The sequence below is a fragment of the Myxocyprinus asiaticus genome, chromosome 13 (assembly GCF_019703515.2).
Source record: "Myxocyprinus asiaticus isolate MX2 ecotype Aquarium Trade chromosome 13, UBuf_Myxa_2, whole genome shotgun sequence".
In the NCBI taxonomy this organism is placed as follows: Eukaryota; Metazoa; Chordata; class Actinopteri; order Cypriniformes; family Catostomidae; genus Myxocyprinus; species Myxocyprinus asiaticus.
This window is the reverse complement of record NC_059356.1, coordinates 49,060,845-49,079,060: the sequence shown is the minus strand read 5'-3', so window position 1 is coordinate 49,079,060 and position 18,216 is coordinate 49,060,845. Positions and strand designations below refer to the sequence as shown.

The 18,216-nt window shown below is 38.5% G+C and overlaps 1 protein-coding gene and 1 pseudogene across 1 annotated transcript in view; one reads left to right on the top strand and one right to left on the bottom strand.

Annotated features, from left to right (window-relative positions):
• Window positions 1–18,216, top strand: part of LOC127449901 (von Willebrand factor A domain-containing protein 7-like) — a 230,368-nt gene that overhangs the window by 74,587 nt on the left and 137,565 nt on the right. The window lies entirely within an intron of this gene.
• LOC127451013 (tripartite motif-containing protein 29-like) lies at window positions 2,338–16,581 on the bottom strand (annotated as a pseudogene).

The window sequence follows — 18,216 nt, the reverse complement described above, 5'->3', positions numbered from 1 at the left end:
ACTATTTATCCTCCTATGGACACTCTTTGTGAGAATGGCTTTATGTTTTCTGCACTCTTCATATTTAATGCATTAAACATTTATACAATAAATAAATAAATAGAAGCAATGGTTTTTGTCACATATTGCTCAGCTTAACTCTACACAAATTCCTTTTTCCCCAAATTTTTCTAGTATATAATGTATTTAAAACAATACATATTATGTAAAAGTTTTGTTCACCCAAATCAAAATTGTGTCATCATTTACTTCTACTCCTAACCCCAACCCTCACTACATTGACACCAACGTCGAGTGAGTGACAGATAGGGAACGTCATGGTTACTGGTGTAACCTCCGTTCCCTGATGGAGGGAACGAGACGCATATTCCAAACACATATTACTTTCTTCCATGGAACGCAAAAGATTTTAGGCAGACTTGACGTAAGTCTTTGTTGAGGCTGTCAAATTAAAATTTGAAATTCAAATATTCTCGAATTAAAAATAAAAATGCACATTTGTATACTAAATTTTGGATGTATGCCCAGGACTGACGATGACTTTTGGGCTGTTTAGACTGATTGCATTCATGGACTAAAACCAGATGAATAAAACTCGTTTTAAAGGTTGAATTCCCACTTGAATTGGCATAGCATCTAAAACGCCAGAAACAGAGTGAAGGCCAAGGTACACTTCGGTTGTCCGTTATGCTGATCGCTCTGCATACAGTATGTGTGACACAAATTTCGTCAGCACAGTCTGCACTCGGACCAGATGTTCTAGACAGGCAGACGCGGTCCTCATCTGTGCACATCGTTGGCGCATGCACAGGCCTGTCCTGTACGAATGCGCTGCTACAGTTTTCAGAAACAAGCCCCTAATGTGTTGGCGTCCTCATCGATGTTAAATTATAAATGGTGTAACACATTAAAGAATATGTATATATTTTTTTGTCTATATTATTTATTGTCTGTATATTGTGTACAATGTGTGTATTACGTGTAGATATTTTTCAGTGAGTGTTGTATATTCTGTATATCTTGTAACTACATGACTGCAGTGTTGACGGAACTGCACTAATAAAGTGATTTGATTTCCACAACAATTTTAATCGAGTTTAATCCATTCAAACTTTAAAATCAATCATTAAGCTGGTTTGTTAAGTCACAATTTGTCTTACAGCAAAAACATTTGTATTGAAAACCCATGCAATGCCAATAATGGCACTCTGACCCCAGCTTAGCTGCGATATGTGAAAAAAAGAATTTCACTGTATATGTGCAAATGTATAATGTGTGATAAATATAATTATTATTAAATTATTAACCCTTGGAGGTCTACATCCTGTGAAAACAAGCTCCATGCTTGATTGCGACTTTCACAATCTGTTTAAATTCTTCAGAATTAATAATAATAAAATGGGAATTGTGATGGTTTTAGTGCATGCGCTGACAATGGGATAATTAAGTGTGTGTTCACGGCATTCATCAGTGCTGCTCATGAAAGCTTATCGCTAAATATATATCACTAAACACTAATGAATTATGCAAAACTGAACCAGAGCCCCTTCCACTGACTGACCTCTTCTGCCAGGACAAAGAGCTGTCAATCAAAAACTCACTAGCCAATGAGAACTCATCTCAGTTAGCCCCGCCCATACCAGAGTTTTGTGCCAGAACTGCAAAACGAAATTTCAGGGAGCGAAAATGAAAACTGTAGCAGCGCATTCGTAAATCCTGAACAACAAACACAAGCAGAGAATATCGTTAACAAAGGATGCTGTTTATTTGAAGACGGAGTTTACATTTTGCCATTGATTTGAATTTTTTTCCGTTTCAGATTGTTTTCTTTCTTATTTAATATTTGTATTAGTTTCTTAAAGTTACGTTCAAAACAACTGGCACAAATATAATCCCATAAAAGGATACTCGGGCCTTAAGAGGCACGTGCATATACTAAAGCCAAGCGCACACTACAGAACTGATCGCAGACTTTGTGTATCAACCATGTGACTGAAACTACAATCCCGAAATTCATTCACAAACACGAGCACAGCAACATTCATTATGGCACATCAACAAACAACATGAAAGACGAGCTCGCATCCATAATTGCATTGATAATGCACAGAAAGGGAAAAAACAGCTGAAAATAATGACGAGAGAGCAGTTTGGGAGACAGGGGTGATATTTTTATTTTCCAATTATTTTTGTCTCAACATTCCCAGTGCCTTTCTCTCCTCTTGCACTCTGTTTCTGTGGCTTGTGCTCTTTGCCGGTCTTTCATCGGGACAGTGCACATACGAGATGCTCCATTGATTTCTTTAGCAGCATCCTTCTATTTGTGCAGCTTTACTATCACCTATGGAGAGGAAAGGAGAAGCTGACATCTGTACACTCACAGAAGCAGATCTCATGTAGCCCTCCAGGATCAGCAACCTCTGTTTGTGGTTATAGTTATAGGTGATGGATCAATTAATTCTAAATTAATAATTTAATACTATTAAAATGATGAACAATGATTGAACTATAAAAAATATATATGAATAAAATCTGTTTAATATACCTGTAATCAGTTTTTAATTTAATAGTGTTTTTATGTAATGTCACTCATTATTACTTTGTGTATTAGGGGCAGTGGTGGCTTAGTGGTTAAGGCTCTGGGTTACTGATCAGAAAGTCAGGGGTTCAAGCCCCAGCACTGCCAAGATGCCACTGTTGGGCCCTTGAGCAAGGCCCTTGACCCTAACTGCTCCAGGGGTGCCATATCATGGCTGACCCTGCACTAAATCTTTTATATTTATAATTTTATGCAATAAACAATCACTATAACACAGTGCTGTTTGGTTTATATTGATTAAATGTGCCCTCTTGTGGGCATCGACAAAAATAAAAAATAAATCAGATGTCTTGTAGCTTTTTTCGACTACCCGAAAATATATCTTTAAAATTAAATTACTATAATTAATTCAATATAATTTAAATATAATTCAAATTTTGGTAATGTTTAAGTTGAAAATTTCAATTAAGTTTCTCAGCCCCGTTGAGAGCCCTAGAGCCCTGTTTTAAGAGCACTACATCTTAAATGTGCAGTATGTAACAATTTTCATGTAATATTAGCCTTTTTTTTTTTTTTTTTTTTTTGCCAATGTTTGAACGGCTTGTAATGCAACTTAAAAAATGAGCCCTTCCCGGACTTCCTAGGTTGCCTATTAAAGCCTGTAGACTGATTTTCATGGGAAGGGAGCGGGTCGCTTTTGCCGGGAAAATCCAAAGGATGTGACGTTTATACAGAAGATATATACATTCTATTATTATAAAACAATAGCACATCGATATATCAAAATAACAGTTGTGATGGAATCACATCTATACTGAATTGTGTCAACATATTTATAATGTACAGTCTATTTTATAAACAGCTACTGTCATCATCCACCAAATTTAGCTAACGGCTATTGATAAAGCTGGCTAGCTAGCTAACGCCGACATAGGCTATCGTATAAATGCAATCAATGTATCATGCAAAGAAAAGTGATTACTTCAAACTACAGTCTCTCATAGTCAGACCTATATCCACTCTTTGTTTTAGCCCTGTTCCAGCACTGGAGAGTCAAATATAATATACAGTCTCAAAGTTTGTAGTAAAACAATTACAACTGTGTAATTTTAATTATGCTACCTCATCTGTCAGCATGATGCCGGTGAATCACGTTCAGTCTCTTTATACGTTACGTCGTTGTTTTGGTCGATGCTCGCTTGCGTCCCAATGGTGTGTGCGCGAGCACGAGCAACAGGTAGCTGCTGCAGTTCACTTAACGGCCACCAGTGTCATTAATAACAAGGGTTTCTGAATCTTACATACTGCACCTTTAAGCGCAGCACTATTCCATAAGTCACACACTCACAAAGTCAGTGGACATGGCGATGAAATTTTGATATTTTTGTGCAAGTATGCGCTAAGTCTAGGTGCAAATGTGTCACTAAATGCATCAGGAATGAGGGCCCAGATGCAGGAATGAGTTAATAATAAAATATATGTTATTAAACAACTGAAATCAGAACAGGTAACACAAAACTCTCACAGGGGAGAGAAAACAAAATCAAAACATTAACTAGATGAAGGAAAATAATTAGGACCAACTGGGAACAAGAACAGACTGACTACTAACTAAACTCACAAAACAACCTGACAAATACAAGAGGGAAGAAGGCACAATATAGACAAGACACATGAGGAACAGGTGAAGACAATTAACATAACAAGGACTAAAGGGAGAGTGACATGGGTAACGATGAGGCGGGGACAGGGGAGCACACAGCTAATAGAAACACACACACACACACACACACACACACACACACACTGAAAACAGGCAGGGACCAGAACAGGATCAAGACAAAGTGTGTTGGGTGAAATTGGTGCACAAAGCAATAAAGGGATTAGTCAAGGTTTTCTCTGGTTTTTCCACCATCTGTGTCCTATTATATATTCCATTCCCTTTCAAGCAACATCGATATAAATGAAGACAGCCTATGTGTAAGAAGTTGGTAGTGTAAATGGACTGTATTAGGGATGTGCCAGAAGCCGAATACCTTATTCGGAAAGGCACAAATAATGACTTCAAAACGAATGACTGATTCCTCGAATAATAGAAAAAATATTAGTTTGACGGATTATCCAAGAAGCACAAGGACATATCCATAAATAAATAAACATATCCAAAATTAAAACAAACGTATGAATCTGTAAAGCCAATATTTCTAAAGTGTAAACCTTATGAATGAAAAAGCGCACATTGTGATTTCAGATCGGATGGGCGCGGTCTCGACTCTGTTTGCGGTCTCCATTAATTGTTTGTGTCTGGAGCTTGTCAAGTGTAACATTAAGATACGACATCATATACACTTTTCACTTCTTGAAATTTCTATGTTAATGTATCACACTATTCACACATGATTCCCAAGAATTCATTTATTGCCCAAACCTGAGCATGATGTTACATTCCTGACCTGAAGTGATGATTTCACAGTGGAGCCCGTCTATCCGTCTCTTAAAGTTGACCACATTTATAGCCACATCAGCGATTAAGGTAATTATCTGATTAAAACTTAATTCCGAAAAAAGTTCAAATGCTCCATAAAGGTTTAAATGCTCCATAGATTATTCATCTATTCAGAATATTCCTCCTTATGTAAAACGAATAAACTGAAACTTGCTCCGTCTATTTCTTCTTCTATAAACTGTGCTAAATTTGAGAATGTTAAGTGTTCTTGAGCTCTGGAAAGGCATTATATAAATATATATTATTATTATTATTATTATTATTATTATTGTTGTTATTATTTAACTAAGTAATGGTGTCCTATCAAAAACATTTCTGATAGACTTACGGTTTCACCTGTTTGTAGGCTATATTGATTTTATTTTCATTTATTTTAATGTTTGAATTTGTATATAATATTCATTACAAAATGTATGCTTGACATTTCAAATTTTGCTTGACACCTCCTGCCTCCAGAATAATATTATACATGCACAGACATAGATGAAAATACTGTTTCAGCATATATTAATATCAGAAATACCAGGAGAAACCACACTTACCATATTGCACAGTTAATATATCCTACAAATTCAGCTTCATCTTGTAAGAAAAAAATAATACAATAATAATTTAATTTATATTTGTAGTCTCCAATAATAATAATAATTATTATTATTATTATAATTATTATTATAAATATTCATATGATTATTATTAGGCTATTATTATATAAAGGCATTTACAAGGCATATTGTACTGATATAAATTATACAGTTGTGCTCAAAAGTTTGCATACCCTGGCAGAAATTTTGGCTTTGATTTTGAAAATATAACTGATCATGCAAAAGTCTTTTATTTAAGGATAGTGATCATATGAAGCCATTTATTATCACATAGTTGTTTGGCTCCTTTTTAAATCATAATGATAACAGAAAGCACCCAAATGGCCCTGATCAAAAGTTTACACACCCTTGAATGTTTGGCCTTGTTACAGACACACAAGGTGACACACATAGGTTTAAATGGCAATTAAAGGTTAATTTCCCACACCTGTGGCTTTTTAAATTGCAATTAGTGTCTGAATAGTCAATGAGTTTGTTAGCGCTCACGTGGATGCACTGAGCAGGCTAGATACTGAGCCATGGGGAGCAGAAAAGAACTGTCAAAAGACCTGCGTAACAAGGTAATGGAACTTTATAAAGATGCAAAAGGATATAAAAAGATATCCAAAGCCTTGAAAATGCCAGTCAGTACTGTTCAATCACTTATTAAGAAGTGGAAAATTCGGGGATCTCTTGATACCAAGCCAAGGTCAGGTAGACCAAGAAAGATTTCAGCCACAACTGCCAGAAGAATTGTTCGGGATACAAAGAAAAACCCACAGGTAACCTCAGGAGAAATACAGGCTGCTCTGGAAAAAGACGGTGTGGTTGTTTCAAGGAGCACAATACGACGATACTTGAACAAAAATTAGCTGCATGGTCGAGTTGCCAGAAAGAAGCCTTTACTGCCCCAATGCCACAAAAAAGCCCAGTTACAATATGCCCGACAACACCTTGACACGCCTCACAGCTTCTGGCACACTGTAATTTGGAGTGACGAGACCAAAATAGAGCTTTATGGTCACAACCATAAGCGCTATGTTTGGAGAGGGGTCAACAAGTATTGTGCTTCTTGAAACAACCACACTTTTCCAGAGCAGCCTGTATTTCTTCTGAGGTTACCTGTGGGTTTTTCCTTGTATCCCAAACAATTATTTTGTTCAGTTTCTGCCAGGGTATGCAAACTTTTGAGCACAACTGTATGTGTATAACTATTTTTTATTATTATCTATGTCTTGCTGCTCTTTTGTATTGTTTTTGTATTGTTGTACACTGGAAGCTCCTGTAACCAAGACAAATTCCTTGTATGTGAAAGCATACTTGGCAATAAAGCTGATTCTGATTCTGATACAACATTTCAAGCATGTAAACAATAATGAATTAGAACGATTGTCAGTGATCTGCAGACAAGGTAAGGAATTTTTTTTTTTTTTTTTTTTATGATTATAAAAATACTTTTCTTGTCTCTTTCCTCTGGATAATAGCATCTGCTAAATTAAATGTAAAAGTAAATGACTTGAGGAGCTTAATAATCATGTTAAAGGCACTATGAATGAAGCTTCTCCCGCTGTTGTTTTGAATTAGGATGCGTTTCATTCAGAAGTAATCATCCCTATACCCTATTCCCTTCGAAGACTTTACCATCCACTCTGAGAGCTTTGAAAGGCTAAAAAGTGTGTGGCTCAAAAATAAGGGTCATTCGTAACTCACTTTTTAAGTAATTTTTTTTTGTTTTGAAGTGATCTTAGAGCATGACTGTTATGGTAGTATTCCCTTCAAAGTGCCCTTTGGATGGTGATTTGTCCCATTTGGAACACACAACTAGCAGGAAATGTTCAAGGAACAAAGAGACATCACTTTCTTAAACCGTCTTGAAATGGTCTATAAAGGGAGCAAGAAGACCAAGAGGATCAAAGACTGAACTCACTATAGAAAGTATACCTATGCAAGTGTATGGCTTATCATTGATTGTGATGTTAAACTGAAAACAATTAAAGTCAACATACCACTGAAGTCCAAGGGCTCTGTTAATGAGAAGGCTATCCTTGTCAATGTCTAACGTCCAAACTCCCAGTTCCCTTTGCTCTTTTTCCTTGCGGTATGGAAGATAGAATAACACAGCTGTTACTAACCTAATTTTGTGAGGGTAAATCCACTCTTGGTGCATAATGCAGTGAGATCTTTGACCAGCTGGATTGCTTCATTTCCGGTAGCAACTGACTTAGCACCATCATCCACATAGAAGTTCTTTTGGACAGTATCAGCAACTTGAGGGTGAAAATAGCCTTCATTGTCATCAGCAGTTTTTCTGAATACGAAACTTGTACAACTTGGGGAGGATACAGCTCCAGTCAAGTGTACTAACATATGGTGCTCTTTTGGACCTTGATTTACATCACCCTGGGGCCACCACAAGAAGCACAGGTAGTCTAAATCAGATTTTGCAACTCCCACTTGGTGGAACATTGATTTGATGTCTCTTGGCAAAATCTTAAGATGACTCAAATGAGAAAATTAGTTAGATCAGAACCTTGCAAGAGTTTTGAGTTGAGAGATGTGCATTGGTAAGCTACTCCAAAATCAAACACCACTCTTAGGGTTTTCTTTTTAGGGTGGTATATTGCTCATCTCTTTTGAATTTTCATTCGAAAGCTTTGAAGGCACTGCTCTAACACTTGTTGATTATTTGGCATCACTACATCATCTCTTTTGAATGGCAAATTAAGATTATAATGAACTTCCTGAAAGGTAATTGATTCATTCATTAACCTTAGGAATCTTTTGACTTCAATTGACATTTCACTCTTTTTCAGATGCATCTTCAATCAGTAACTTCTCCAAGTGGTTACTTGGATTCTATTCACCAAGATCGGCTGTTTGGTTCTCACATTGCTGCTACATCCTAGGGGTCCATTAACTATCAAATCTATTTGTGTGCTTATAGCAAAAGGGCCATCTTCACAGCTATTGATAACCTCCCATGGTTCCATTACCTTTGGGCATTTGTTCCAATTAACAGTTCCACATTTGCACTTATGGAGGGAATTTCAACCTTGCTTAAGTAGGACCATTGTGCAAGCTCCTTTTTGGGAATACTGTCCCTGTTCACTGGCATTTTCCTTTTGAGTGAAGACATCTAGAAGCGGTATAAAGTTGTTGTAATGCAGACCATAGACTTCTAATCCAGAAACAACATTAATGGGTACAAATCTCTCTTGACTCATAGTGCACAGTAAGATGTTGTTTTTTTAACCCTGGATGTTTAGTTGAGACATGGGACTTTCTGTACAGAATGTAGCAGACGATCCAGGATCTAAAAATGCATTAACTTGAATGACTTTATTTCCTTTAGCTGCCTTGACTTTAACAGGGATGACAGACAATGCACACTCTTGTTGTTGATCCAGAGGATTTTGCCTTTAAAACAGGTTTAGCCTTTCCTTTGGTGCTTGTGTCTTATATGTCCCGAAACACTGGATCAGAAACAATCCTTATTTGTTTTTCAATAAACTTAACCAGCTTTTCAAACTTTGGTCTGCTGTTGGTTTGTTCTTGCAAATCACATACCTCTGACCTCCTCTTCTCTCTAAGCATGTATGGCAATTTAGTTGTGAGAATTTTCATGTTGGAAGACAAATTCATTTCATCCATACACAGATCAGCCACAACATTAAAACCACCTGCCTAATATCATGTAGGTCCCCCTTGTGTAGGTCCCCAAAACAGCTCTGACCCATTGAGGCATGGACTCCACCTAGACCTCTGAAGATGTCCTGTGGTATCTGGCACCAAGATGTTAGCAGCAGATCCTTTAAGTTCTTTAAATGGTGAGGTGGGGCCTCCATGGATCGGACTTGTTGGTCCAGCACATCCCATAGATGCCAATCAGATTGAGATCTGGGGAATTTGGAGGCCAGGGCAACACCTTGAACTGTTTAAATGTTCCTCAAACCATTCCTGAACAATTTTTGCAGTGTGGCAGGGTGCATTATCCTGCTGAAAGAGGCCACTAACATCAGGGAATACCGTTGCCATGAAGGGGTGCACATGGTCTGCAACAATCTTTAGGTAGATGGTACATGTCAAAGTAACATCCACATGAATGCCAGGACCCAAGGTTTCCCAGCAGAACACTGCCCAGATCATCACTCTGCCTCCGCCGGCCTGCCTTCTTCCCATAGTGCATCCTGCTGCCATCTCTTCCCCAGGTAAATGGCGCACATGTACCCCACCATCCACATGATCTAAAAGAAAACGTGGTTGATCAGACCAGGCCACCTTCTTCCATTGCTCCATTGTCTAGTTCTGACACTCACATGCCCATTGTAGGCGATTTTGGCGGTGGACAGGGGTCAGCATTGGCACTCTGACCCCTGTACTGTTAGTACGATGCACTGTGTGTTCTGACACCTTTCTATCATAGCCAGCATTACATTTTTCAGCAATTTGTGCTACAGCAGCTCTTCTGTGGGATCGGAGCAGACAGGCTGGCCTTCGCTCTCCACGAGCATCATTGAGCCTTGGGCACCCATGACCTTGTCGCCAGTTCACCGGTTGTCCTTCCTTGGACCACTTTTGGTAGGTACTAACCACTGCATACCAGGAACACCCCACAAGACCTGCCGTTTTGGAGATGCACAGACCCAGTCGTCTAGCCATCACAATTTGGCCCTTGTCAAAGTTACACAGATCCTTACGCTTCATTGCATTGCAACAGCTTCTCAAGAATAGAGCATATGCCTGAAAAGCTTTAGGATATTCAGCCTTAATGTTGGGCCATATCAACGCTTTTTCCATGTATACAGAGCTTATTTTAAAAGTGTAATCAAAGAATTCACACAAGTTCTTTGCCCTTTGATATCCATTTATTTTGGTTAGAGCAAGGTTTTTAACTTTCAGACAGGATTTGAGCAGAGCTTCGTATTTGGCCCTGACTAATTTAAATGGGGTAGAACGAGGCTTCAGAAACGTTCAATAAGCTCATCTTCTGAAGTTTATTCCTCTTCATACTTTGCTCATAACATTCATTCATTCATTCAATATTCATCCATCAGTTGAATTAGCTTGCACTTCAAAAGTTTAGCTGTTGATGCATTAAATTCACTTTGCAACTCCAATCCATACAAGAGACATCAGACAAAAGCTCATTTACAATATTCATTCTCCTAGTTAACAGTAAAAGTTTACTCTTTCTTCTATTATGTGTTTTTGACAGTCTCTTCCATTTTACAAATTTCCTCTCTACTTGAGACAGCCTTTTCTGATTCCTCATCCATTTTCTGTCAGTATTCCAAAACCTTTTTCAATTAATCAGAAGAGTGCATGGATTTAAAAACACATAGTTTTAATTCCTTTGAGACACTTTGAAAATCAGAATCTAATATCTAAAGTAAAAAAATAAATAAATAAATAAATAAATAAATCCACTCCAATAGTGAATAGAGATCCTTCAGCAATCATAAATCCAATCATTTACACCAGTGGTCCTTCACAGCCCACTCTCGAATGCTACTGGCTCATGCTAAAGTTAATCTTTAAAAGCAACACAAAGGAATTTGCATGTCTACAAAAGTAGAAGACACTTTAAAATAACCATTTTCACCACAAATGGCAGGTCTTATTTTCCCTATATTTTGTCTAATGCTGGGTTTAATTATGACCAAAACAAAGAAAAAGTTCAAGAAAGCCTAAACAGCATACACTGCGCATCAAAGCACATTTCCATCTGTAATTCATTTAATTTTAACTGTATGGTCTTGCTGAACTGAACAAATAACACGCCTCCATCTCGTTCAGGAGACCTTTTTCACGAGTCTTCGAGTTTACCATTCAGTTCATTCACGAACAACATCTTATGTGGTTCAGACTCAAATGACCGACTAGTTCAGTAAAGGGGAGTATTCGTTCAGTGGGTCAAACCAATGATATGCTCCTTCACAGCGTGCACTTGAATGCTATTGGCTCGTGCTATAGTCAGTTTTTACAGGCATGAAAAGCAGTAGAACTCATTGGCTTTGAAAGGGAGAGACGTCAGTGAAAGAAAACATGAGTCACAAAAAGACAGATTCGTTCACGAACTAAACATCACTACTTCCTAGTTTTGATGCTCCTTTTTGTAGGGCGTGCCCATGTCCTTCTAACAAGAGTCCATTGCTCCTTTGTGTAGTCCCATGTCCATGTGCTCTAAACGATATTCCAATGCTACAATGGGCCATGTGATCCAAAACTCCCAAGGTAATCCAATGCAATCCAAAATGATCCAAGGCAAGTCTTTTGACTTTGTGTAGTGGTTGAAATCCTTTTGATTTGCCACGCTGGAGATTGGAGATATTGTGCTTTTTGACTCACAGTTGAAAGAATAAAATAAATAAATGGAATGACTAGCTGGTAGGGTTTGTTGAAGTCCTGCAAATTGATTTAGAAAAACGTTTTACAACTGAAATATATTACGTTCAAAAAATAAAAGAAACAAAAGCAAGTTTTTTTTGTGCTGTAGTGCATAAGTATGTGGTCAAAATGTAACGGGAGCTAGCTGGTACGTGATAGCTGTGCAGTGTGTGTAAACCTCACTCCCCTGGCCTCAAGAGGCGCACTAGAGACTAACGCTAGAGGCTTTAGCCTCCTCGTTAGAGCGCCTGCCTCCCATGCTAGAGACCCCAGATTGAATCCTGTTCGGAGCGGGTCGAGCAGGACTGGCTACAGTGGTGCTGTGACCCAGATTTTAGTGAGGTTTAGGGGGGTGAGTGTAACAGGAGCCAGCTGGTACATAATAGCTGTGCAGTGTGTGTAGTCCTCACTCCCCTGGCCTCAAGAGGTGGATTAGCGACTGATGCTAGAGGCTGTAGCCTTTAGCCTTCTTGTTAGTGTGCCCACCTCCCATGCTGGAGACTGTGTGCCCCATTCTCAGCCACACCACCATCATGGCATGGCTTCCTCTTATAGAACAGCTTGACCTGCAGAGGGGGCACACTCACAAAACAAATATTAAATCTCAAAAACAAATGACATCATAATTTGGCTCACCTTGTGAAACACCACAGCCTCTCTCATCTCCTGAACATTTTTCTCTTTCTGTAGGATTCTCTGCTGCATTTCACGCTGCATTTCCTCCAAATCTCTCTGTATGAAACACAAATACTGATAAACTTGAGAAATGTTGACGCAGCAGCTTTTTAGTTTCTATTTTTATTATTAACAGTAAAATCTCATTGGACCAAAGCCCCACACAATATAGCTACATTTTAAAATGTTCTCATGGTGCAAATCACACAAATAGAGGTGTGTCTGTGCATTATAGTCCAGAGAGAGTGCACCGTTTAAAAGCCGGTGCAGAAAATGTCCCTACTCCCTGAAATATATCACTGAAATAGTGTCCTGAATTCTGTGAGCAACCGGAAGTAAACAATTATAGTGAAAAAGATTTAAATATTGGACTGTTTCTCACTCAAAGCAATTCAAGACATTCATTTAACCACTGGAGTCGTATGGATTAATTTTACTACGACTGTCTGTGCTTTTTGGAGCTTTAAAGTGCTGATCATCATCCAATTGTATTGTATGGACCTACAGATCTGAGACATTCTTCAAAAAAATCTTTGTGTTCTGCTGAAGAAGTAAAATCATACACATCAGGGATGGCATAAGGATGAGTACATTATGAGAGAATATTCATTTTTGGGTGAACTATCCCTTTAATTCCATATTCAGAATCATAATAGTTGTCAGTTGAGCGTGCTATTTTGTTACTGCTGTGTTTGACAACCATAGGAACACTTGGTCTTCTGCTTGGTGTCAGTCTCAAAGGTACCTTTGATGTGCAGGGTTTTGGAAAGAGGGGGTGTGGCTAATTCAACAGCTCAGTCTCGTAGATGTTAGAATGGCTAAAACCACTTACAGCACCTTTAACCAGCAAAACCAAAACACGGCAACTCTGTTGATGGCAGTTAACTCAAGGTTGCCAGATACAAATACGTCTCTGGTGGACAATCTTTGCTAAAAAATAGTGTACACCAAATGGGTTAAACTGGTGGCATTCATGTTTCTTGTTCACAGGTGCGAAGCATTGCTATGGTTATCACTTGTCAATCATTGCAATTTCTGGTTTCACTCCTGTATTCCGTACACACTTGGAATGATAATTTAGGGCATTCACTCCTGCATTTGCACTCATGAAACTTTTTAGTGTTTACGTGGCCTATAGTTGGCACTATAATAAGCTAATTTACATTTGTGCTAACTCATGAAAAGCATCATGGGTTCTGCAAATCAGGGGTCAAACTAAAATTTTGGAACCCTACAATTGGGAACCCCCTAATTTAAATTTGGATTATCCTTACATGCGAGTTTGAACTTGAAATTAAACTTTTCTGTGGATTTATTGAACTCTTAAGTAAATAAAGACACTAAATTCTTCTCAACTCTGGCATGGAACTTTTTTACATACACACGTCAGAAACCATCCCGCCATCAGCCCCTATGAGACGTGATGATTAGCATTAGGTCACATTAGGTCAAAATTTGTTGTGCTTCCCAGCCAAGCATACCTCCCTTCCTCTTCCCCCGTGCTCACCTAAATGCCATCTGCTATGCCCCAAATGCCATGCAGTGTCCAACAATGAAATCACAACAAATTAAAGGAAATACTGAATGCAAAATACAATCAATAAAAATATTGAAATAGCTCCTACAGTTATAGAACTACTTTACAATAATAATAATCTTTAATTATTTAGCTATTGTGACAACATCAGAGATTACTTTGTTTATTTTAGAGCTCAACCATCAGCATTAGCACTAGACTTGCCACGGTATCATAATTTTCTCACCGGTCTGGTGTTCATGTTCAAACTGACTAATACCGGTATTTCCGGTACTATGGAGTAATTTTCATTAAGCAATAGCCTACACAATAACGCAATGCAGCTTGATTTCAAACTTTGAACTTTATTTTTTATTTCTTTCAACTAAAAATTCAAATGAAACTGAAAAAAAATGAAGTGCAATTAAAATGTGTGTCGTTCAACGTTTTGAAAGATGGCTTTTCAACAGTTGTGAAGGGCAACATCTCTTTGGCAACAAACCAACTTCATCCGTGCATTTTCTCCATCATGGGCTGCCAGTCGGGTATTTCATTGTCCGGGCAAATACATCACTTCTTGTGGGTTGTTGAGGGTGTAATGTTGGTGTTTTGTTACCTTTCATCCCAGGTTCCAGTTTAGCTGCTTCAGAAGAGTAATGGCTTTGAATGTGTGTGAATACATTCGTTTTGTTCCCATCACAATATCTAATTACATCGTCAACCCTCAGGCATAGGGATCGGAATTTTTGCATTGAAAATTAAATTAATTTATTTAAAAAATGAAAAACTTAAACCAAAGACATTTCTAAATTCAAATTGCACTTCAAACTAAACGAAAAAGCAATTAAAATAACGAAGTGGTCAAAAAAACCTGTATAACCACCTTTCCATTTACGGTCACGCCAGTATCCGTCTATGACAACAGGCGGAAAATTACTAAAACATATTAAGATCTAAAAACAATTCTAAATGTAAGCATAACATTTATAATGATGATAATAATCACTGAAATATAAATCATGGTTCGAGGTGTTTTTGTATTATTTTATGATTTAATCACAGATGTATAGGCTGCAGAGTTGCGTTCACAATGAACTGCTCTGTAGAAATAAAGTGAACTGAACTCAAAGCACCTCCTGAACTGAGACGTCTGAGGTCATTTGCAGCATTCTCATAGACGATACTATTCTTGCAAAAAAATGTTCCAGCGTGTTCCACGAGACTGCACGCTTCCGAACAAACAGCGTGTCATACATGCGCATAGACGGCTTTTCTGTCATCTGCTCTTAAAAATATAATAAAGTGTGTTTCTTCAAGCACGTGTCTGTGTGTCTAACAGCATTTCTTGAGTCATTCCGAGACATCTTACAGTTACCCACAGTGCACATTATATTCACTACCTGCAATTAAACGTCTTCTGTCAGTGCGTGTACTTTTCTGCCTGTGTAGTTTAATACGCTGGTAAAGAACATCTGGCTTTCAATATGTTATTTAGCTTCATTTCTCATGGGTCACAAACTCTTCATTGGGTAACTATTCTTTATTTAAGGCTATTCTATTCATTAGGCTATTGTATTAATATTGGAACTTCCATTCATAATGTTTCCACCGTATTAAATTTCACACCAGTGTTGTCCCTTGTATCGAGTAAAACCGGTAACAACGTACACCATGGCAATCCTAATTAGCACACAATTATTTCCATCCATACCTGTTTCTCAGTCTTCGCTGCTGCAGCTGATACAGTATTGTGGTGCTTGTGTTCATCCACCATGCACAGCACGCATATACATTTCTGATCAGTAAATTTCCAGCAGTTTATCATGTTGAGGGCAGATCATCTCCTGGAGTCCAGTGGCATCAATCAAGTTGTGTCTCTTACTCCTGAAGAAATTCTCATGTTGTTCAAGATGATTTTGACAGTAAGAGTTGAGACACACCAGACAGGACTTGAAGGCTTTCTGTTTTCTTCCAGTACAGACGCCACACTCCACATCTCTGGATCCGGTGTGATGGGGAGCAGGATGAGTAGCTTGGATTCTCATCTTCTTCACTTTTTCCACCATTTCAGCAATCATCACATTCTTCCCTAAATCAGGTCTTGGAGTGAAGGCTTTTCTGCACTGCGGGCATCTGTAGACTCCCTTCGCATCATCCTGATTCCAGCAGTTTGTAAGGTCTTACTGGACAGAAAAAGAAATCTAATGTGGATTTTCTTGATCGAATAAAAAATATAATGGTGCCTGGTAACAGGTGCATGTCAAAGGGTTAGAAATAGCATTTTAGCTTTAGCTAAATGTTCAAATGAAAATTTACACATGCATAACTATTTCTGCTGCTCCAAACTTACTTCACAGAGTGTCCACAACCACATCTTTTCCTGATGTATGTTGATTCTCTCTACAGTGCTGTTCAGGCATTCATATCTCTTGTAACAGTGTAAGAGTACCCTCTGTCTGCTCGTAAAAATGTCACACATATGACGTTTCACCGCTGTTCAAACGCTCTCAGATCATACTCTCAGTTTTTGTTTTGTATTTCGCTGAATGAATGCACGTTCGAAACCGTTAATGGTACATCTTAAAAATAATTCATTTCAGAATCACAATGAGCTTTATTGCCAAGTGTTCTCGAGTACACAAGGAATGTTTTTTGGTGATAGGAGAAACAAGTGCACACAGAACATTACAGTGAGACACAGAATATAAAACAAGGTAAGAGTATAAATAGACATACAAATAATAGAACATATAACATGGAATGTTGTATGTACATGTGCAAGTGGTAGAGGTCTGCACGGGCCTTAAAATGAAACCCGTACCCGACCCATATCCGAGACTGTGTGGCCCAACCGTACCTGGGCCGAACGATACTGTCAGAGTTTAAGCCCGAACCAGACCTGAACCAGAAATCGCTTACTATCTAACTTTTCTCCTAGCAAGTACTGTTGCAATAGGCTGTATTTTATGTAAGCATATTGGCAACATTCGTAACAGTACTGAAACAGTAAACATACACAGTTTTAACAAGGCACGGCAGCTCCTCATTACACTAGAGCAGAAGGGAAAAAAGCATTTCCTTACCGTTTATTTGCTGAAACTTCACTTGGTGCAGAACAATCTTGCAACAGTCCCCTCTATGCAGCCTGAACTTGTTCAGATTGTTGAATCTTTGGAACAACTGCGCTAAAAACAATCTAGACACAGCGTAAAGAATAAAACAGAGCGCAGATATCTAAATGCAAGTTTTTTTTAATTTGAAGTTATTTTTAATTTGGTGTTTAAAATATGCCGGTCCTGCACGGGATGCTGAAGAAAAAGCGAGACGCAGTGCAAATGTCAAAGACATTCGTCCAGCATGTGTTTACATAGGAAAACAAGGGGAAAACAGAACAGATGCGCGCAAAAACACTTTCAGCATGAATGGCCAACTTGTCCGTTCGCACGTGTCTGTGAGTGAGAGCACGTGCACAAAACAAGTTCGGAAAGCCTGTTTTTTTGTTGTTTTTATTCATTCATTACAAGTCCGACCCGAACTCAAAGTCCTACTTGAAAAACTGACCCGAACCCAGCCCGAAACCCGTCGGGTTCTCAGGTCCCGTCGGGCCCAGGTCGGGTCGCAGACCTCTAGCAAGTGGTAATGTATGTGCAAGGTAGGGGTATATAAAGTTACTGAATTCAATCTGAGTGGATTTACATATGCACATGAGTGTGGTGAACAGGGAGGAGCCAAGCGGCGTCTGGGCAGAGTGAGGCCGGGAATTTAAGTGGCAAATGACTTCCACCTGCATGCCACACAGTCCTCACGTTCCAGACGCCACTCGGCTCCGTCCTGTTCACCACACTCATGAACATATGTAAACGTCAGACAGGCCCCATTCAGGGGCCACACATGAAGTACCAAAAGCAACAACATTGACATTGACACATTTATTTCTATAGCACATTTAAAAACAACATGTGTTAACCAAAGCGCTTTACAATAAAATAACAATAATAAAATACATTAA